This window comes from Pipistrellus hanaki (genome assembly GCF_964339955.1).
Source record: "Pipistrellus hanaki genome assembly, chromosome: 13".
NCBI lineage: Eukaryota > Metazoa > Chordata > Mammalia > Chiroptera > Vespertilionidae > Pipistrellus > Pipistrellus hanaki.
Genome location: NC_140515.1, coordinates 52,370,149 through 52,392,496, shown reverse-complemented (window position 1 = coordinate 52,392,496; position 22,348 = coordinate 52,370,149). Strand labels below are relative to the sequence as shown.

The window sequence follows — 22,348 nt, the reverse complement described above, 5'->3', positions numbered from 1 at the left end:
AGACAAGGGGTCAAACCACCGCTTTCATTCCAGTGGCATCATACATGTGGAGCATGACTTCCACCTGACCCACGCGCTATCTATTCTTCGGACAGAGCCTGACCCATATTTTAAAAAGTTCTAAATCCTCTAGACAAGGGTCTCCTTGAGGATGATGGAGAGCACTTCTGGATGTCTTTATCCTGCCAGTTGAAACACTTCCTATAGCAGCCAGTTCTCCAAATCCCTCTGTGGATCTGCCCATGGGGAATCTACAGACCAACACAAACTTCCCCATGGTGGGGAGAGGACTGCTGTGCCCATCCTGGTCTCCTAAGAGCGGATGTCAAGTCATACGTAGACATGCAAGAAATATGCTGGAGGAAACATTTATGAGGAACACAAGGGAGGGAGCAGGAGTCTGCAGGAAGAGCCTCAGGCTGCAATGCAGCTGCAAGAAAGTCTCAGAATAAAAACTGCCCAGTGGAGGACGCTTTGTTGGCCAAGAATGGCTCAACTCTAGTCCCTCCTCCATCCCCCTCGCCCCCCATCATCTCTAGTCACTGGTGGGAGCAGCACAGGAAGACCATGAACATACCCTAGAATTCAGGGGTCCTCAAACTTTTTAAAGTGGAGGCCAGATCACGGTCCCTCAGAGAGCTGGAGGGCCGGACTATATGAACTACTAATCCCTACTGTAACACCTCGGCTGCGCTCACTGCCCAAAAAACCTGGCGGGCAGGATCAGACTCCCCTGGGGGCTGCATGTGGCCCGCGGGCCGTAGTTTGAAGACCCCTGCTAGATCCTCAAGGTGCCACAGCTGGAGCTCACCAGAGCAGATACTCAGCAGGATATTGTCAGAGAATCCTTATTCAAAGAGGTTGTTTTCTGGTTTGATTTAGCAGCACCTCCCCTCTGAGGGCCCACAGTCATCATGGACTGCCCTTAATACCGTGGAGCCGTGCTCCTGAAGCAGACGCCCCATTCAAGAAGCTCCCGCACAATAATTTAGTCCTTTGCCAAATCAGTCCTTGAGGAGAAGGCAAACTCCCTCCCTTCTAACAGGGATTGTGCTTTCCTCTCTGGTACTGTCTTCCAGACACAGACTGGAGTGAGGAAAATGAGCCGGGCACAAAATTCAGGGAAGAACCCATTCTCCAGTGAGTGCCTCCTTCAATTTTGCACCCTGGCATATTTCTTGACTCGTTTTAGCTCTGGCCTTGAGAACTACTGCTTCTAATCCACCCACTGAACTCTGGGGTACCATCAGCACTAACAGTCTGAGGTTATTCTCTGCTATTCATTAGTGCCATGGCCTCTGGCTCACTGTCCCCACCCCTATTCCTGTCTTCAGTCACAGCGTGATTCATCCAGGACACAGGTTTCTCCAATCCAATGATCATACCCTCTACCCTACATTCACTACCCACTCAGGTGGTAATATCCTGAACCTTGTCAATACTGTTAATGATATCAATTTCATAATTTTGCCAACTATCCAGTACACTTAACATACGACCTCCACCTAAATAATTCTCCAAATGATGTAGGTCCCCTATCCTTTGACTTTGCATCACTCCCATTCTCCCCTCACCCACGTTGATATCATGGTCTATCTTTATAATCACAAACTTTCAAATACTTTCAGCTCTTTTGCCACCTGCTCCCTGCATCCCACATGTCTGGTAAAACCTTGAACTATCCCAGTTTAACCCAAATTTCTACCTTCTCAGCTCCTGCTCCAGACAGGCACTGGTCTCATTCCAATTCCAGGACCACAAACCCTATTCTTCATTATTAAATTTATTATGGTGGCATTGGTTTATAATCATGACCACAAATGTTAGTTAGATAAGCTCTAAACTCTGTCCAACGATACAATTGCACTTCTCTAAAAAGTTCATTTTCCTACCCACCAAAATGATATTTTTGTGCCTCTTTCTCTCTTCTCAAATTTCTAAGCCTCCCAATCCTGCCTTCTTCCCTTCCTGCATTCTCAATCTCTGTTCCCAACCCTTACTTTCTTTTCTATTCAATGATGCAACCTCATTTCTTTGTCATTCACTGTCCCTCCAATTTCATTCAGGATAGAATTTGTAACATTTCTGAATGAAATCTTGGATTGTCCAAACTCGTTATGAAGTAAGAAGTCCATTGGTCACTTTAAGACTCAAGACACAGCAGGGACCGGTTTGGCTCAGTGGATAGAGCGTCGGCCTGCATACTGAAAGGTCCCGGGTTCGATTCCGATCAAGAGCATGTACCTTGGTGGCGGGCACATCCCCAGTAGGGGGTGTGCAAGAGGCAGCTGATAGATGATTCTCTCTCATCTATGTTTCTAACTCTCTATCCCTCTCTCTTCCTCTCTGTGAAAAATCAATAAAATATATTAAAAAAAAAAAAAAAAAAAAAAACCTCAAGACACAGTTGATTCGATCATTAGAACATCACTCCGATGTGGTAGCAGCCAAAGCTTCCAACTCCATTCAGAGGTCTGAGGACTCCCCTCCCTCAGGCTGAGCTGCCAGTGGGCTGCCAGCTCCTGGGAAGGGGGCATCGATTGCTGTCTCACTCATGTGCCTTCTCCCTCTCTCCTAGATGCCTGTCTCTTACTTATGCAGTAAGTGTTTGGGGGTTGAAGAGCAAAGGGAACTGGAAAATTCTCCTGCTTTCTGAGCCTGGCCAGCATTTAAAGCTATTATGAGTTCATCCGAAAGCTCTCACTCCTGGAGATCTCTCACCACAGTTCCTTTATTTGGAGTCATATGCTCTCCTCCAGCTCAGCTGCCCACTCACTTCCTTCCACAGCCCTGAGAACCTGAGGTGGTCCACCTCCAGGTTTGTCTGCTGAGGGGCCCTGATAGATGCTTTTCCCTCCCCCGCCGCCCACCCCCACATCTCTGTGTCACAGAACCTACATCTGATGTGTTACACTCACAGATTCTTTAATTTGACAAATTCTGGGAGGCCAGGTATATTCGTTCCTCTGCCCATCTTTAGCTGTTTAATGTCCCAGGCAGGAGTCAAAGACCAGCCACTAACTCCCTAATCCAGAGTCCTAAAGTTAGCCTCTTCAAATTCTCCTCACAAGGTTCAGATGAAAGTCAGGCACCCACCCCAGAGGTGGTGGGGACGGGTACCTCTCAGAACACTCTAGCACCGCCTAGCAAACAGTGATTCTCAAAAATCCTTCCACTTTCTTCTTCTTCTTCTTCTTCTTCTTCTTCTTCTTCTTCTTCTTCTTCTTCTTCTTCTTTTTTTAAATATATTTTATTGATTTTTTACAGAGAGGAAGGGAGAGGAATAGAGAATTAGAAACATTGATGAGAGAGAATCATCGATCAGCCACCTCTTATACACCCCTACTGGAGATGTGCCCGCAACCAAGGTACATGCCCTGGACCGGAATCAAACCTGGGACCTTTCAGTCCGCAGGCTGATGCTCTATCCACTGAGCCAAACCGGTTTCGGCTCCTTCCACCTTCTTTCTGTCCTCCCTCAGTGTGCATGGAGTTTAAGAGTCATATAACTATTCCTTCAAAATTTGCTTCTTAGTCTAGCTCCTCACTATGGCACGTCAGATCTATTATACTTTGGTGTCTCAATCAACACTTGCAATTTAACATCCTGTTAGACTCCACTAAAAGAATATAGTTATCAGACATTCTCCCACCAGCAAAAAAAAAAAAAAAAAAAATCTGTTTGCTTCTATGAATGTGTTCTCTGTGTTTCCTCCTCTTAAAATGGAAAAGGAGTTTCTACTCCAATCCAAAATCAGTCTATGCCCCAGATCATCCTCATCCCTTCCCCTTCAGCACCAGCGTCATCATTCCCATCAGCCTTCAAACAGGTTCTATAGTCCCCATCTTAAACACACACACTCCCTTCCCCCTCCTCCCCACATCTCCCATCCCACCTCCCTGTGCATCTTCACAGCAAAACTTAGCTCAAGATTTATCTAAACTCACTCTCTCCATTCACTTACTCTTGTTTGTTTTTTTGGTTGGTTGGTTGGTTGATTGGTTGGTTAGTTGATTGGTTTGGATGAAATTTGTTTACTTCCAATTTATATTCTAACTTTAAGATATATCAGAAACTAGAGGCCCAGTGCACAAAATTCCTATCCTGGGGAAGGGGGCGGGTCCCTCGGCCCAGCCTGAGCCCTTGGGGGATGTCCGACTGATGGCTTAGGCCCACTCCTCACGTCAGTCGGACATCCTTAGTGCTGCCACAGAGGTGGAAGAGGCTCCTACCACCGCTGCTGCACTGGCCAGCCATGAACCCAGCTCTGGGCTTCTGACTGAGAGGCAGTCCCCCTGTGGGAGCACACTGACCACCAGGGGGCAGCTCCTGCATTGAGCGTCTGCCCTCTGGTGATCAGTGTGCATCATAGTGACCGGTCATTCTGTCGTTCAGTTGACAGAGCAGCTGTGCACCTCTACATGCACATTTGGGAGGCCAGCTCCCCAAACCCCTCCTCCTGGGACCCCGGCAATAGCCACCATCCCTTTCAGGCCCTGGGCAGCTCACTCCTTGGCCTGGGCCTGTCTCCCACACAGGAAAGTGAGGGGCCGGGGTGGAGCTGCTCTACCCCGCAGCCCAGCCGCTCTGAGGCAGGGAGAGTGGAAGGCAGCTCTTCTGTCCCCCTGTCATCGTTCATTTGAGAAGCCTACACTCCAGCCCCTGCCTCTTATCTCTTAGAAGCTGATACACTTGCAGACGAAAGGCAGCTTTTGTCAGTTGCTGCCAGTTCTGAGCATTTTCTGGCCCGAGGCATTGACTTCCAGCGAAGAAACCAATTTCCCTACAGAGTCTTCTACACTCTCCTGTCAGGGCTGGCACCTTGGCGCATCCCCTGCTCTTGGGAGCATGCAGGTGACATGGGGCAGGCGGACTGCACCCCTGAGCCACCCAGGTCCTGTGTCCATGTGTGGACGCAGAGAGGAGGGAGGCAGCTCTGGGCAGAGGCCCTCCTTGGGGGGCCTTGGAGCTGTGGGCTTCCTTCCTTCGCTCCTGCACATTCTCTGAATGTCACCTGAGGATTTTTCTCCTAGAGATGGGGAAACTGAGGCCCGGAGGAGTCTGCTCACACTAGGGTTTGAGTCTATTGGAGCTGCTGAGCCCCACATCCAGTCCCCCTTCTGTACCCCTGAGGTTTTCATTGTTAGGACACTCTGGGTGTCAGCATGGGGTAGGCAGGGGCTGGGGAGGCTCAGAGGTTTCGTGTGTGTATGAGCCTGGGGTTCAGTCCCTGCCCCTCCCCTCTTCTCTCCCACAGCAGCTTGAGGGAGGAGATGTCTCACCAGAAAAACAAAACAGAGCAGAACCAACGAATACACAGTCTTTCGCCTCCCGGTCCACGGCCCCTGTTTCTGGGCAACCAGAGCCTCCCGCTCCCGCTCCCGCACAGAGCAGAGCAGAGGCGAAGCCTGGGCCGGGGACTGCGCCAGCTCCCGGGGGCTCAGGGCTGCGGCCCGGCCACCGGCTCTGAGAACCACTTGTTTCTCTCCACCTGCACACCCACGCACCGCACACCCGCACAGCCCTGAAGGAAGTGCCACCTTTTGTGCTCAAAAAAGGTGAAAATGCCTTCCTTTTTGTTTTCAAATTTTTCATTTATTTATATTTTCATTTATATTCAGGAAAATGCATCCTTTTTGCTGTACATTTCTAGGCGTTCTGACAAGTGGGGAGTCATGTAACCACCACTGCGGTCCAGAGAACAGTTCCATCACTCCAAAACCTCCTCCTCACCCGTCCCTCCCTCCATGCCGGTCCCTGAGGTTGGCTTCTTTCGCCTAACATAACGCATCTGAGATTCCTCTGTCTCATGTGTATATATATATTTTAAAAAATGCTTCTTAAAGGTGTAACGATGCAACTGCGGTGGGTACTCAGAGCCCAAGCACAGAGCCCACCTGGCAAGGTCTCCAGCTCTGAGCACAGCTCCCAGCTCCCCTGCAACCAGCATCCTCCTCCCCACCAGTTTCCATCCCATCCCTGCCCAGCCCTCCCATCACAAGGACCCGCTGTGACCCTAGCTCACGTGACCACACTGGTGCTCCGGAGGCCTCAGGGGGCTACTGGCCCTAATCCGGGCGAGACAAGCATAGACGCCTGCAGGTACTCATAAGCACAAGACAGCAAGACTGGGGGAGACCAGAGAACTGGAGAGTGCAAGGCCCAGCTAAAGATATCCGCAGTTTATAAACTACTAGATACACAGTTCCTGCCTCCACGCCACCCCTCCCTGCTCCTGCCACCCCTCCCCCCAACGAAGGCCCATCGCTGGGCTGCACCCAGGTGTCCGGACTGCGTTGGCAGCCTCCAAATCTCTCGCACTGACCCTCTTCCTCAACCCCACCATGGCATGGCTATAAAACATGACAGGACACGGGGCAACCATGTCGCCATCATCATCAAGGTGCAGGACTCAGGGTGACCATGTGTCCCCACTGGAATGTGACCGAGCGTGGGAAAACCAGCTGCCCGTGGGGAGTCGGGGGGACTGCTGTGGAATGTGCTGTGTGCAGGTGAAGGGGTCCGTGGGAGAGATCATGCCCGGGAGGCCCCACCCCAGCCGCAGCAGTCAATCTGGTGCTCCTTACTCTGCAGACCCAAACCAGGAAGTCCCACCCTGCACAGAATCCACCTTTGACTCTTCTTACAGCCGCCATATCCTATCCAACAAGAATACACAATCCCACCCGCCCACCACACACACACACACACACACACACACACACACACACACAACCAAGAACACAGAGGGTGGGGGGGGGGACCTCAGTGAGCTGCCCAGCGCCCCTCTTAGGATCCACATGCTGCTGTCCTCCAGCTGCCAGGCGTGTGGCTTCTGATGGCTCAACTGTGCCCCTGTCCGGGCATTCCCCTCGCCCCAAAGGAGCTGCCCGGCCCAAGGTTATGCCCACCCCAAAGAGCAGCCCACTGCCAGTGACTGGTCCAAGTGGAGGCAGAAAAGCTTGCTCCCTGGCCTCTGGCACACCCCCAACGGGCCATCCAGCTCCGAAGCTTCCTGTGGGCGTGGCTGAGACCTTGGTGGCACCTGCAGGAAGATCACCCTGTCCCTCCACCCAAGCCTGCTTCCCTCCCACCCGCAAGGGTGCTGTTCCTGCGGGCCCTCCCTGGAGACCTCCCGCATGCCAATCTCCACCTCAGAGTCTGTTTCCAGGGAACCCACAGGAGGGCAAAGGGTGGGTGGGCTTGAGTTCGTTAGGACTGCTGCCGGGTTCTGTAAGATATTTCTTCCATCGCACACGCTTTTCCAGCTGTTACCTCATGTGGCCCTCTCCGCAGCTCAATGAGAGGAATATAGAGTTACTCCATTTTATATATGAGTTAAGGAAGGTCCGGAAAGGTTCCGTGCCTAATCCAAGGCTACAAGAACAATAGTGGTGGATCTGATCTGACCTTCTGACCCTCCACGCCCTGCTCCCCAGCTCGCTGCAATGGCCGAGCTGATGGGTGAGGAGCAGGTGGGAGAGGTGGAGGCGGAGCAGGCTGCCCCGCACAGGTAGCTTCCCTTGGGGCCAGCAGCCCATTCCTGGTCATCAGATTTATGTCTATTTTCTCTCAGTTCTCCAGCAGATGGCAGTCAAGTGTCTTAAGGCTCTTCCTCATTTGCAGGCCAGCGTCATTTGAGCTCCCTGGGAACTGGCAGAGGTGAGGGGGGGAGGGGAGGGACTAAAGCTGAGAGCACATGTAGGAGACAGCAGAGCCATCTGGCAATAGTCCCTCAGGTAAGAGCATTAGCCTGACTATCACCAAGGTGTAATGGGGGAATCCCCACCCTCCCCGCCAATGGAAGCAGGGCACGCCCTTGCCCTTCATCGTGAATACATTTCTCTTTTTCTCTGCCCCTCATCAGCTAGAGGATCTGTGGAATGTGCCACCCTGAGTCCTGCTCCTTGCATTATTCAAAATAACGCAAAATCTCTTCTTAGGAGAACCCTGACCACCCACGAGGGTAACCATCTGATCACTTCTCAACGTGATCTGGGGTAGAATCTGAAACGCAGGACTTTCTTCAAAACATAACGCGTTGGAAGACGTCTCTTGAAGTTTCGGCCAAAGACAGCAAAATAATTTTGAAAGTCATCAACCCTACCAGGACAGAAAAGTATAGAAGAGGAAGCAACAACAGATGTGACGAGAACTTTCTGGAAGCTTGAGCAGTAACTGCCTTAGCAGGGGCAGGCAAGGCTGGCTTCAAAGTGCCCGCAGAGAAGTGCCTCCTCAAAACCCCAGGGATGTTTCCGGGGCCCAGGCTGCAGGTTCCTGAGAGAGTGGGGAAGGGGTGCGGCTAAAACAGAGGGGCTGGTCAACAGTTAGTCCTACAGCACCTGTGCTTGCAGATCCCATCCCACCCAGCACCATCTGGCTGCAAGTACAGGCAGCCGCATCTCTCCTGCTTATAGAAGAGTGGAAGAGAGGATGAAGTGTGGACTGGATTCACTGTCCCGGGGCCAACATCTGCTGCACATCTGGCCTCACCCTCGGGGATGTGACATAGCTCCTCAGCTCCAAGCACCTGTCCTGGGGCAGGTTCACAGCAGGAAGGAGAGGGAAAGAGAGTCCATCCGACTGCCCCTGTCCTCTTAGACCAGGAGAACGATGCTTTCCCAGCAGCTGCCCTTCCCCAACAAAGCATTGCTTATGACTGTGGCCATTGTGGAGTCACGTGACCAGCACTAAGCACAGGGAGGCCTGCAGAGGCAGCCACTTAGCTGGTAGAGCCTCCATAGGAGAAACATGCAAGGAGCAAGAGGGTGGGAATGAAGGTGGAGTGAGGGGAGCTCCTTGAGCAGTGAGCTTCACAGGGGGGTGGTTGGGTGGTACCCAGGATGCAAGCGCTTTCCTCGTGGGCTGGTCATTTTCTCAATGTGGAATGCCCCAATCCAGGGGTCTCCCTGGACCCCCTCACTCCCAGCAAGGCTCCTCACTCCAGCTAGTTGCCCTCTTCCAGAGCCTGGGGCGGGGGGGTGGGGGGGAGGGGAAGGGGGGAGGGAGTGCATCTCTAGGTCTACGGGCCTTCGTGTGAGCTTTCCCATCAGCCCTCCTGTCTTCAGTCCCAACCTGCACCGCCTTCCAAGATGCCTAGTCCCGAGTGTTTATGGGTTCTGAACCCCGGACCAGCTTGCTTCTTCACCTGCCCCTACCTCAGCCATTAACAGCGTGAAGAAAACAAGCATAAGCCCGTTACAACTGGCCCGTCCACCGGCCATCGTCAGGCCTCCCTACCACGACCAAGGGGAATGGATAAATAAATGTCGGTGGGCGCATACACAGAACACCCTGCAGCTGTCAGAAGCAAAGAACGAGCTGCCTGCCTCACCACGTGGACAGAGCTCCAAGGCCGGGTGTTGGGGGAGAAAGACAAGAAAAAGAATGAAAGTAAGAACAACACCCATCTCCATAAATGCAAAGCACCTACACGCAAGAGGCCAAGAAACCCTGACAGGGTGCTCCGTTCCACCAGTCACCAGGGAGATGCCAATTAAGGCCACAGTGTGAAACCTCTGCATGCCTGCTCAAGCGGCTAACATGAACACGATAAAGATACCAAGAGCTGGAGGATGCAGACGCACCAGAATTCTCCTGCGGTCACTGCTGGTGCAGGGTGGGCTGGTAGAACCACTTTGGAAAAGTGCCGGGCAGTGTCGACTAAAAGCAAGCACGCTCTCTCCCACGGCCCAGCAATTCCACTCCCAGGTGTGCACCTGGCAGAAATACATATGCACGCTCACCAAAATACAGGTGGTAGAATGTCCATAGCGGTGCTAGGCATAGTCACCTCAGGCTAGAAACTACCAAACACCCCTCAGCAGCAGGATGGATAGGTACACCGTGGTCTATTCGCCCGGCAGAATTCTCCCGAGCAATGCGAGCAGAGGAATTAAAACTACAAGCAATATGGATGCATCTCATGAACCTAACACTGATCCGAAGAAGCCAGATGCGGGAGCTCAGACTATGTGGTTCCATGTAAGTAAATATCAAAAAGAGGCAGAAGTAGCACGGGGAATTCTATGCGAGTAGAGTCGTTAACTCTGGGGACATGCGGTGACAGGAAGAGGGCTGAGAAGGGGGGATTCTGGGGAGCTGGTGATGTTTGGCTTCTTGGCCTGTGCGCTGGTTCGTGGGACGTGTTCAACTAGTGGCATCCCGTGAGCTGAACACGTAGGGCCTGTGCACTTTTCCATATGGAGGTTATAATGCCACCGAAGTGAAACAAATAGAAAAACCTGCGCCAACACCAGTTTGGCTCAGTGGGTAGAGCGTCGGTCTGTGGACTGAAGGGTCCCAGGTTCGATTCTAGTCAAGGGCATGTACTTTGGTTGCGAGCACATCCCCAGTGGGGGGTGTGCAGGAGGCAGCTGGTCGATGTTTCTCTCTCATCGATGTTTCTAATTCTCTATCCCTCTCCCTTCTTCTCTGTAAGAAATCGATAAAAATATTTTTAAAAATAAAATCAATAAATTAAGAAAAGTTTTTTTAAAAAAAGAAGAGCCGAGACCGGTTTGGCTCAATGGATAGAGCGTTGGCTTGGGGACTGAAAGGTCCCGGGTTTGATTCCGGTCAAGGGCATGTACATTGGTTGCGGGCACATCCCCAGTGGGGGGTGTGCAGGAGGCAGCTGATCGATGATTCTCTCTCATCGATGTTTCTAACTCTCTATCCCTCTCTCTTCCTCTCTGTAAAAAGTCAATAAAATATATATTTTTAAAAAAAAGAAGAAAGAAAAGCCTGGGGCAGTGAAAACAGGAAACACAAAGGCACAGTCAACATTAGCACACACTTTACAATGATGGTGGTAAAGTCAAAGGCCTGCTTTGCTTATTAGAGGGGGCGTCTGTGGGGGAGCAGGGGAGACATGGCCGTGAGGTCATGGTAGCAGGGGAAGAAGTAAAGTGATACCAGAGAAGCGTGTTGTATGGACGTGCAACGACCCTGTGTGTAACCCAGCTTTGACCGGAGGTAGGGCGGGCCAGGGTGGAACAAAGGAAACCCTGGTTTGAAAGGCCTTTGATTGTTCTCTGACTGCTGCACACGTGGCCCCTGCTTTAATGAAGTGGGGCCTGGGGAAGAGAAGGGAGTGGCCCAGATCTTGGCTAGAGCTCCTTGTAGGGGGTGCCGCATCTCAGGCCATTGCCCCTCCCTGCCTCCCTGAGGCCTCTCTGACCCTGAGGCTGACTGTCCATGGCAGGGGTCTTCAAACTACAGCCCGCGGGCCACATGCAGCCCGCGGGCCACATGCGGCCCGCAGGCCACATGCGGCCCGCAGAGGAGTCTGATCTGGCCCGCCAGGTTTTTTGGGCAGTGAGCGCAGCCGAGGTGTTACAGTAGGAATTAGTAGTTCATATAGTCCGGCCCTCCAGCTCTCTGAGGGACCGTGATCTGGCCCCCACTTTAAAAAGTTTGAGGACCCCTGGTCCATGGGGTCAGAACTCTGGTTCCTTCTCAATGGCTTCTCATCTAAACGTCTTGCTGGCACTACCCCAGGGCTCACGCTGAAGACGAATGCGGGAAGCCCACCTCTGCTGGCTGAAGCTGACGCAGCGGGCTAACGCCCACCCCAGCTGACTCCGTTCCACCTAGTCTCCTGCTTGGCCCAATGTCCGTGGGCAAGTTTGAATCTTCATCCTGGCGCCCAGAAGCCGGTGGTGGAAGACCTCAGGGAGCACTCCAGTTCCACTTTCCTCTCCTCCCACCTCCGGAGGTGTGAGATCAGGGAAGACAGACCCGCCAGGGTTAAAATTTGACAGTGCCTGCACTCCCTGCTTTGGCCGCTAGTGGGAGATGCTGGCCAACCCGAGGCCCGTCAGGGGGCTAGGAGCAGGCAGCGGGCAGGCGATTCAACTATCCAGCCTCCAGCTACCCCAGGCACAGGGCTAGAGAGGGTTCCGGGTCCTGCACTTTCCTGTAGACGCATTTTCTTCCTGATTCAAGCCCCAGTGTGTATGTAAGGCCCCCAGCGGCCCCTGGAACCCCACACAAGGTCCCAAAGGGCAGGTGGCTCCCTGGTGACTTCTCCAGGATCCCAGGAATGGAGGGCAGGGCAGAGCCTCTGAGCTCCCAAACTCAGCACTCGGCGCCCTCCTGACCTCAATGCCCTTTTACCCTCCAAGAACAAGGCTTCCTTCTAGCACTTGAAGATGTGTCAGGAGAGAGAGAGATGCTTCTGGGAAAGAAATATATATATGTGTGTGTGTGTGTGTGTGTGTGTGTGTGTGTGTGTGACATACTCCTGGGACAAGGGTGTAGAGTAAGGCATGCCATCCCTTCCAAGGATGTTACTGATCCTTCAGCAAAAGACGGTGGTGGCCTGTTTTGCTTAGAGAAGAAGTTGTGTTCCTGGGTGTCTCACGGCCAGTCAGCCTGGGGGTGTGAGCCGTTGTGACCGCCAGTGTCCGGATCGCTGTGTCCCTGTGTGAGAGATGGTGTCTGTCAGTGTCAGCATGTGAGTGTCTCCAGGTGTCAAGATGTGGGTTGTATGTAGCTCAACGGGGTGAGTGTGAGAAGGTGTGTGTGTGTGTGTGTGTGTGTGTGTTTCAGTGTGGGTGTCTGTGTGGGTCAGTTGCCTCCTTCTTTCTGGTCATGGTGTGTGTGTTCCACAGGTCATGTGCACCAGCATGTGCATGTGTCAGCAGAGGTGTCTACCATCGTGCAGACTGTGTGCTGTCTGTGTGTCTCTCTCTAGGAGAGGGTGGGTCTCTGTGAGTGCGTATGTCTGTGTCAGTGTGTCAGTGGATGTGTGTCTCTGAGGCGTGTGGGTGTCACTGAGTTCATCAGAGCGTCTGCCTCAGTGACACCGTGTCACTGTGTCTGCCTGTGTGTCCCTGTGGGTGTCTGTGTCAGTGTGTGTCTGTGTCCATGTCAGCGTGCAGGTGTGCCCATGCCGGGTGTGTCTGCCCCAGCCTGGCTGTCTGTGTGTGTCCGGGGCGATGTCAGTGTGTGTCCGTGTCTGCGGGGGAGGGTGTCTGGCGGCGGGTCCCCAGGTCAGTGAGGATGAGCGTGTGCGCTCTGGCCAATGTTTGCCGGCGCCCGCGTGGGCGGCTGTCTGTGGCGGAGCGTCTCCAGGTCGGCGTGGAGGTGCCCCCCTGTGTGTGCCAGTGTCTGCCGTGCCTGTCCGTGCCCGCGTGGGCGGCGGCCTGTGGCGGGGCGCCCCCGGGTCAGCGGGGTGGGCGCCCCGCCGGGAGCCGAGGTGTCCTCCCTCCGGCGGGCGGGGCGCCACGTGCGGCTCCCCGGGCGGGCGCGGCGCTCTGGGGCGGAGCCAGCCCGGGGCCCCGAGCCCCAGGCCGCGCCGGGCGGGCCCGCCCCCGACCCCGCCCCCAGCCCGAGCCCGCGCCGCCGCCGGAGTCCGGGAGCCCGAGACTGCGAGCCGCGGAGCCGAGACGGCGGCGGCGGCGCCCGTGGGATGCGGGGATCGCGCCCCCCACGCCGCTGAGCCCTCGCCCGGAGCCCCGCGCCGAGCCGCGTCCGTGCCGAGCAGCAGCCCCCCTCCCCGGGCCCCGGCCGGGGACCCGCAGGTGAGCGAGCGCCCCCGCGCCCGGCAGCCCCGGCCCGGCCCGGGCACCCTTCGCCCGCCGCCACCCAACTTTCCTCCCCGAGGGTCGGAGGCGCCAGCCCCGCGCGCTCCCTGCCCGCCCGCTCGCCCGGCGGCTGCCTCCCCCGCGCTGCCCCCGAGGGTGGAAGGGGAGACGGAGGGGCGCAGACCGGCCTGGCCGGAGGGGATCCCCGGGGGGAGGGCGGCCCTGATCGCCGCGCGCCCCCTTCCCTCCCCTGCCCTTCCGGGTTCCCCTGCGCGCTGTCGGGGGCCGGGGAGGAGGAGGAGCTGCGGCCCCGGCTTCCCCGCCGACCCCGGCGCAGGCTCGGGGAAGGTATGGGATTGGGACCCGGATTCCCGAGGCCGGAGACCCCAAGGTCAGAGCAGCGGCGACTGGGCGCGCGATGAGTGTGGCTCCAGGGGGAGCGGGGGAGCTGCCGGACGGAGCAGGGCTGGGCTGGGGGGCGGGGGGCCGGCACCCTCTTTCTCTGGGCCGCGCAGAGCGGTCCGCCCGGGGAGTCCGCTCTGAGAGGACGCGATCCCTGCCCGTGCCGACCCGGGACGGTACTCTGTGCGCCCCGGGCCGGGAGAGACAGCTATGTGTGTTGTGTCTCTGCGTGCGGCCACCACGAAGAGATCTCTGTGCCCTCTGGCGCCCTAACGGGGCGGCCGCCAGGCTCCGTGCGCCCTGACGGCGGAGGGGGGTGCGGGTGGCTCCCCGCGGGGGAGATCTCCGCGCGTGGGGACCGGGGCGCGCCCTCTGCCCCCCTGGCTCCGACCCGGGCGGACCCGCGTGCCCCGCAGGAGGCTGCTCCTGTCCTCTGCGTTGTGTGACCATCTTGGGTGGCGCCTCAGGAGGAAGCGGAGGTGCCTTGCCTTGTGGGGGCAGGAGGCTTGGAGAGTGGGGATGGTGGGGGCGGCGCTGGGGACAAGGCCCTGGCCCGTGGCCCTGGCCCTAGGCCCCGCCGCCGCGTTGAAACACCTGTTGGAGGACAGCGCCGAGCCCAGGCAGGAAGCCCCGGCTGAGGTTGTGGTAGGAGCCGGTCTTGTCTCCTTAACGCCTGGAGACCAGCCCTGGCTGGTGGGATCCAGCCTCTCCTCTCGGGGTCCTGGGCCAGCATTCCCTTCCCCCAGCTGTCTCCTCGCCTCCGGCTGAGACGCCCAAGCCTCGGAGAGCCTAGACAGCGCCATGGGGACAGGCACCACCTATGATCCCACCATGCCAGGTGCCACAGCCCGCTCCGGATTCTCCCATCCCCAATCTCACCATCTAGAGGGACCTCGAGTGGCAGGGGTGGGCCACCGTGGCCCAGGCCCTTGCTGCTTGCTGCCTTCACCTCTATCTCCTTGCCCTCCATTCCTCCCGGTTAGCCCATGGGGGCGGGGGTGGTGGTGGTAATGAAACTAGAAGGTGGACTGAGGGTGGCGCAGGCCAGTAGCTCAGGCCAAGCCACAGTCACAGGGGTGTGAGAAAGGGAGGGTCAGGGGACAGCCAGAGTGCAGGACACGGATTTTTTATTTTTATTTTTTTGCTAGCATGGCTGGCCCTGTACTGACATGAGCTCCAGTGAACTTTTCATCTATCGCTGTCACCACCCTTGGCGTCATACAGGGGGACAGTGAGGCCGAGAGGGGGTCAAGGACGTACGCAAGGTCACCTAGAGAGCCCGTGGGTTAGGGACGCCCCTCAAGGTGAAGATTCCTTGAGATCAGCTTTCTGGGGCCAAACTGACGAGGAGGATCTGAGCAGAAGGGAGACTTGGCCCTGCGGGGCCAAGCACCAGCATGCAGCCCCGTGGTGGCATAAGCCGCTGCTGTGCCTCCGGGTGCGGGGCCCAGGCTCTGTGTGGTGACCGAAGGTCCTCTGGACGAATTCCCGGATTGACTCTCTCTCAGCATGAAGACTGAGCTCAGAGGAGAGGAGCGGTAGGAAGCACCAGAGACAGCTGGGAGGGAGGGAGGGCACGGAGGAGACTGTGTCCAGGCAGTGCCAGGAGAAGGGAGCCCTGGGGCAGCCTGTGGTCGAGGGCATTCTCTGGTCTGTTCACGGGAGGCTAGTTCCCGCCGCCCCGGGGAAGGCGATCGGAAACGTGTGCAGCGATAGAAGCTCCTGTCCATGGCCCATTCGAAAGAGGCGTGATAACCTTTGGCCAAGAGAGTCAAGGGGATCTGTCTAACAAACAGAACCTTTCCACTGGGTTTTGAAGGATGAATAGGAGTTTTCCGGGCGAAGAAGGTACAGTCCACCCATCAGGACTGGCATGTGCCGGCCGTACACGGAGACGTGAAGCCAAACAACTGTTAGTGCGGTGACCTGGTAGGTCCCGTGGTAGGAGGGAGAAAGAGTAGAAGCAAACGCCGAGGCCACAATCCCAGGGGCCTCTGTGTGCTCTGCCCAGGAATGGGGAATTTATCCTCAGAAATGGTACTAAAAATAGCCCAACATTTACCGAGCGCTGTCCGCCGGCCAGGCGGAGCGGAGCACTAAGCACTTTATGAGGCTCATCTCCCTGAACCTTTGCACCAGCCCTGGAGGTCAGGACCCTAATATTGGCCACGTTGCAGGCGATGGAACTGGAGGCCCAGAAAGCTTAGGTCACTGGTTCTCCCTCGCACATCCCTAAGTAGGAGGGCAGGAGTGCGAGCCCAGGCGTCACCGTATCTGCTCTGCGGTGTCCTCCCTCTCGGGGCAGGCCAGCGGTGCCACCAAAAGTCTTACAAGTGAAGGAGAGGGACGGGCAGATTTCCACAGGGCATGTGAAGGGGTATGCCACCCTCCCGTCCCTAACTTGGACTGCTCACTCAGCGCGGCACCTTGCCACCGTCAGCCTGGGAAAGGGGGAATGGCCCCGTGAGGTTCGGGTTGGCAAGCCTGATGAAGAACAAAGGGAACGTGATGGGTTCTGACTTGAATCTGTGGTCCTTCCAGGGGCATGCCCACATCCAGGGTCAGTTGTGGAGGAGGCCCCAGCATCCAGGAAGGAGACGTGGGCCGGAGGTGGGAACTTGCAGTCATACACAGAGGCTGGTCTTTGGTTGGGGCCATGGCAGCGAGTGAGGTTGTCCAGCAAAAGTCCGCTGGTCAGGGCTTCTCAACCCCGGTGACACTGGCATCACCTGGAAAGGTTTAAGAAAACCAAAACACACCTACGCCTGGGCTCCGCCCCGGAGATTCCAGCTCATTTGACTCAGGTGAGGCTTGGGCAGCAGTGGCTTCCAAAGCACCCAGGTGACCCTGATGGGGTGAAGGGGGGGAGAGAGAAGAGGGTGGAGTCTGGAGCCCTCTGGCATCCTAGCCAATGAGGCGGGAGACGCGGGGCCAGAGGCTGGGCCAGAGGCTGGGCCGGAGCAGTCGGAGTGGGAAGAGAGCCAGGAGTGCAGGTGCCACCTAAGGCAAGGAGCGTGTCCCAGAGGAAGTGTGTCTCACTCTCTTTCTGCTGAGAGAGCTAACCAAGCGCGTTCTGTGAAGCTCATGGAGAGATTTTTTTATTTTTTATTTTATTTTTTATTTTATTTTTTTAAGGGAAGGCATCATTTCTAAAAGGATGTCCATTAGCAACGGTCAGGGTCCTGGGTGACTTTGACAACAGAAATGTCCCTCTTCGCACGCACAAAATGTGGCGCCCGGTACAGACTGATGGATGGATGAATGAATGAGTGAGTGAATGAATTGGTGAAAATGGAAGGCGGTTTTGGAGAGGGTTGAGGAGTGAGCGGGAGGTGAGGACGTGGAGACAGCATGTGCAGACAGCTCTTTCAAGGAGTTAGATGGTTGAAGAGGGAGGAGAGAGATAGAGGGGAGCTGGCGGGCGGGAGGAGGGGGTCAGGGAGTGTTGTAGGGAGAGCCTGGAGTGGACCCGGGTGCCCACGCAGTGCACCAGGTGCAGGTGCTGACGGGGAGAATCCCTCTTCCTCACAGCCAGGGGCTGGAGGGCTGGAGGTGGAAGTTGGGATGGCGTGGGGTCCCCAGTTGCTCTGGTTTGCCCAGGGGTTGGCCGCCGCGGGGAAGGCCTGGGCTGGACTGGCTCCTGCTGGGAAGCTCTGAGGGAGGTTTTGATGGCAGAGCGTGTTTCCTGCTGGGGGTGGCGGCAGCAGGGGGCGGGAGATCCTGCTCTGAGGGGGAAAAGTGACCCGGAAAGCGATGTTTGGGGACAAGATGGGGTCGTGTGAGAGCAGGTATCCAGGCGTAGAGGGACTGGGATTCAATCCGGTGGCTAAAATCCCCAGCATCAGAGAGAGGAGGAGGCGAAGCCAGCCGGCAGCCTGTGGACAGAGGCCGGACACTGCAGGGAGCAAGAGCAGCCAGTCTCAGGGGTGGCCGGGCTGCAGGCTGAGCCTGGGACTGGAGGCCCACGGCCTCCTTCTGCCAGCCCAGATGGGCCTGAGGCCAGGGTCCGCGTCTGAGTCCAGCCTGGGATGGTGTCAAAGAACCTGGGTAGGACATTCAGCACCTACTCCGTGCCATGGAAGTTTCTAGCAGGTTTACTACACTGCAGATGCAATAACTGCTCTCAGGAAGTCTCCTAGTCCATACTATTGGGGGAAAGACAGACTGGATACTGCGAAGCAGGTAGCTACAGAGGTCATTTTAGGTAGTAACCTGGATGATGGAGAGAGGAGGGTCACTCTGGACTGGCCGGCCAAAGGGGGACAAGGAGCTGAGACCCAGATGACAAGAGCCAATCCTGTAGAGGCGTGGGGAAAGAATGTCTTGGAGAGCGGGAACTGCACGTGCCAAGGCCCTGGGGCAGGGGCCAGCTCCTGGGGTAGGGTTGGCTGCTGGAGCGGGAGCAGAAGAGATGGGGGTAGGGGTGGCCTGCATCGCCGCCCCCACCTCTCGGCCGTCTGCCCCTTCAGGCTGCCCCTTTGGTTATTCACACCACTCGACTCAGACTGGCAGCGGTTCCTGGGGATGAGACTATATTTAGATACAACCCTCCTCTCTGTGGGCCTAGAACATACCGTGTCTTTTTCAGATGATCAATATGGAATGGGTGCTATTTATAGGGACCCCGTGTCAATTTCTGGGGCCAGAGACCCTCCGATGGGGGAGGGAGCCCAGGACCAGGCTTTGCAGGGGTAGGGGCGGACGCTGGCACCACGCTGGAGCCATCTGACCCGTGGACTCTTTGGAACTTTTGTCACCTTCCCTGCCTGCCTGGCCACCCTCATCCCTGCAGAGTCACCGCCCTGGGCCGGGGAGCTGGGGGCCCCCAGCCTCCCCACCTCCAGCTTCATTTCCCCCAGGGGTACCGGGTGTGCCCCGAGCCCAACAGAAAACGTGGCTGTGATTGTTGGAGCCAGAGTCCAATGGGACGGCTATCCATCCATCTCTCGTGTTCGTTCCTCGCTCTGTTTACTACTCTGGGCAGGCAGAGAGGGATCCCGAGGACCCTCGGGGCCTCTCAGGTTATCCCCACGCACCAGAGAGAGATCTGCCCAGGACAGAGAAAACACAAGGTTAGAGTCAGGAGCTCATTGAGGCCCAGAGCAACCAGGGGAGGCTGCCTGGAGGAGGTGGGATTGGAGTCCCGCCACGGCAGATGCACATTATTTTGAAAGGTGAAAGGGATCAGATGATGTTTGCTCTCCTGTTGTGGAAAGTGACTGTTTCTGTGTGGAGGCTAGATTTCTCTCTCTCTCTCTCTCTCTCCCTCTCCTTCTCTCTCTCTCTCTCTCTTGTCTTGGTTTGCTTCTCCTGATTGAACCTCCAGGGAGGCAGTGGAAAGTGAGTTCCCACAGGAGTAATAACCCCATGGAAGGACCGAGCTGCTCTCCTGGTATCCGTGTGGCCCAGGGAAAGTCCCTCTCCCAGGTGGAGATCCCCCTGCTGTCCTCGGTCCCCTTTGACAGCCCTGGGAAGCTGAGGACCGGGGCTGGCCACCCCGTGGGCTCAAGGTCACACAAGGATGCAGGTGGCCCTAAACCCAGGGCCCTGTCTGCCTGGCCCCACCCAGGTCTTGCCCAGGCAGTCCCCATGCTTTCTGGGAACGGATTTTGAGCAGCAGAGAGGCCTCTTCCTGGCATCGGGAGGGTAGTAAATGCCTTTCTGGCAGGTATCGATTCCTCGAAGGCCTGCTGGAAGGAAGGACCTGGCTCAAGAGGCAGTTTTCAGAGGGACAGCAGGTCAAGGAGGGGTAATGTGGTTGCAGGCACCAAACCAGGTCTCAGGCTGCCTCCGGGCCAGGCTGGGAGGTGCCCTAAACCATCCAAGATGAGGGGGAAACCAAACTGTGGGAGGGACCAGCCCAGCTCAGTCAATACCTCCTGCAAAGCCATCCACTCCCAGCCTCATGGACCTGGGCCCATAGCTGGAAAGTGGTCCACATGGGCCCCTCGGCGCCCAGGTACCCACCCTCTGCTGCCCAGCGCTGCTGCCCGCCCCTCGGCCTATTCCCAGGAAGATCCCAGCCCTGCGTCCATTCCCTGCCGGCCCAGGCCCACCCAAGGGACACGCAGCGGGTGTGGGGGTGTAGCAGGCCAAGGGACGGAGGCCTGCCCGCCGCACCCAGCACTGAGCGGGAGGCCGCCCAGGGCCCACCGGTGCGGGGTCAGAGGCAGCGCAGGCCGCCGGGGAAGTAAAGCAGCGGCAAGCTGCTAGCAAAATTGGAAACCCAGGGAAAGCCTCCACTCCCTGGCTGGCCGGGCCTGCGTGCCTATTAGCTGTGTAATTGCTGAGCTTCTGTTTCAGGAAATGTCTGAGGGAAGGAGAGAAAAATCTCCCGGAGGATCCCCTGGGGCCGATCGTGCCCAGAGATAGCAGGACTTTGGGTCCCTTCCAGCCCTGGGCTGTGTGATTGGATTAAGGATGTGGCCCCAGATGGGTCACTGGCGTCCACTCGGTTCATCGCACAGGTGACTGCGATGGCACTGCCCCCCCCCCCCCCCCCCCCCCCCCCCCGCCCAAACCAGGCCAAGCTCTCCAAAGCATTGTGTGGAGCAGGAACCGTTGACACACAAGAGCCCAGGCTTATGACCCCGTGTACGTGGCGTTCTGGAACAGGCAAGACTAGCCCGAGACGGTGGGAATCAGAAGAGCTGATTGGAAAAGGACAGCAGGGGACTTTCGGGGACGATGGGAATGTTAGCCGTCTTCATTGGGGTAGTGGTTACACAGGTGTACACGTGTGTTACAACTCACTCAACAGTGCACCTCAAATCTGTACATGTTCTCATGTGTATATCTACACGAATTAAATGGTAATATGCTAATTAGACCGGGAGACCTTCCGGACAAAGCCATAGTGGCGGGGCTGAGACAGAGGTGGTTAGGGGCAATCAGGCCAGGAGGAGAGGGCAGTTGGGGGCCATCAGGGGGGCCAATTGGGGGTGAGAAGGCTGGCAGGCAGAGTGGTTAGGGGTGATCAGGCAGGCAGACAGGTGAGTGGTTAGAAGCCAGCAGTCCTGGATTGCGAGGAGTGGAATTACACAGAGATCAGGCCTAAACCGGCAGTGGGACATCTCTCCCGAAGGGCCCCAGATTGGAGAGGGTGCAGCCGGGCTGAGGGACACACCCCTGTGCATGAATTTTGTGCACCAGGCCTCTAGTATGTGTGTGTCTAGAGAGAGAGAGAGAGAGAGTGTGTTTATGTATTGTTAGATTGGCTTATCTCCTCTGGGGGCAAAGAAACCTGCAATGTAAGCCTCTCAGGTTTCTCCAGGGGTATTTCTTCCTCTCTCATTGCACACAGTAGGTGCCCCGTAAACACCTCGGTTGCCATGGCATCAGCGCAGTTTCCATGCGAAGTCTTTTTTCCGCCCAGGGATTGAGAAAAGTGAGTTGGGAGAAACTGGGCTAGAGACTTAGGATGCTGATTGCTGTCTCATGGCCCCTGTGTGCCAGGAAGGGCATTTCCTGAGCTTTCGGTGGGCACCTTTCTGGCCCCACTGTGTGTCCTTGGGGTGGGGGTGGGGGTGGTTAGATGGCCCGGGATCCGGAGCAGGGGTGCCCTGAGTGACCGAGCCAGCTCTCTAACTTGAGGACAGCAGTCCCTCTTATCCAGTTTCACGCTCTGTGGTCTCGGTTACCTGCGGTCAAGTGCAGTCTGAAAATATTAAACGGAAAATTCCAGAAATAAGCAATTTGTACGTCTTAACTTGTGCACCAAAATGAGTAGTGTGACGAGGCCTGGAGCCATGCCCCCTGTCCCGCCGGGAACGTGAACCAGCCCTCCGTGCGGCCTCTGCGCGCTGCGGCTGCTGCTCACCTTTCGCCACTCCGCGGCAATCACCGTGATCAGAGCGGGAGACACCACACGGGCATCCCTTGTGCTGCGGTGTGTTGTCATTACGGTCCTGCTTTACGATTAGTTCTTGTGGTTAATCTGTTGCTGTGAGTGATCCTTAGGCTAAACTTCATCACAGGGTACATGTTTAGGAGTGATCACAGTACATACAGGGGTGGGCACTGTCCTTGGTTTCAGACCACCTGCCGGGGGTCTTGAACGGATCTCCCGAGAATAAGGAGGGGACTGCTGTCCATCATCCGGGTCCAGGCCTCAGAGACACAGGGCCCAGGGGCAGAAAACCAGCAGGGAGGCCTGTTGGGGGTGAGAAGGCTGGCAGGCAGAGTGGTTAGGGGTGATCAGGCAGGCAGGCAAGTAAGTGGTTAGAAACCAGCAGCTCTGGATTTCAAGGAGTAGAATTACACAGGGATCAGGCCTAAAACTGGCAGTAGACATCCGCATAACATACAGACCCCTTGGGCAGGAAGCCGGGAGCTTGGGGAGAAGGGGGTGCTCTGTGCCAGTGCAGGCCTGGCGCTGAGACACTGGTGCACGCCTGGTGAGATGAAGGAGCAG

The 22,348-nt window shown here is 56.5% G+C and overlaps 1 protein-coding gene across 6 annotated transcripts in view; it reads left to right on the top strand.

The window, feature by feature from the left end:
• Positions 1-13,341: 13,341 nt before the first annotated feature.
• The window catches only part of SCN5A (sodium voltage-gated channel alpha subunit 5), a 91,605-nt gene continuing 82,598 nt past the window's right edge, over positions 13,342-22,348 (top strand). For all 6 annotated transcript variants that reach the window (XM_084902773.1, XM_084902774.1, XM_084902772.1 and 3 more), the window contains exon 1: positions 13,342-13,530. The gene's annotated coding sequence lies outside the window, so the exon portion shown is untranslated. The remainder of the gene's footprint in view (positions 13,531-22,348) is intronic.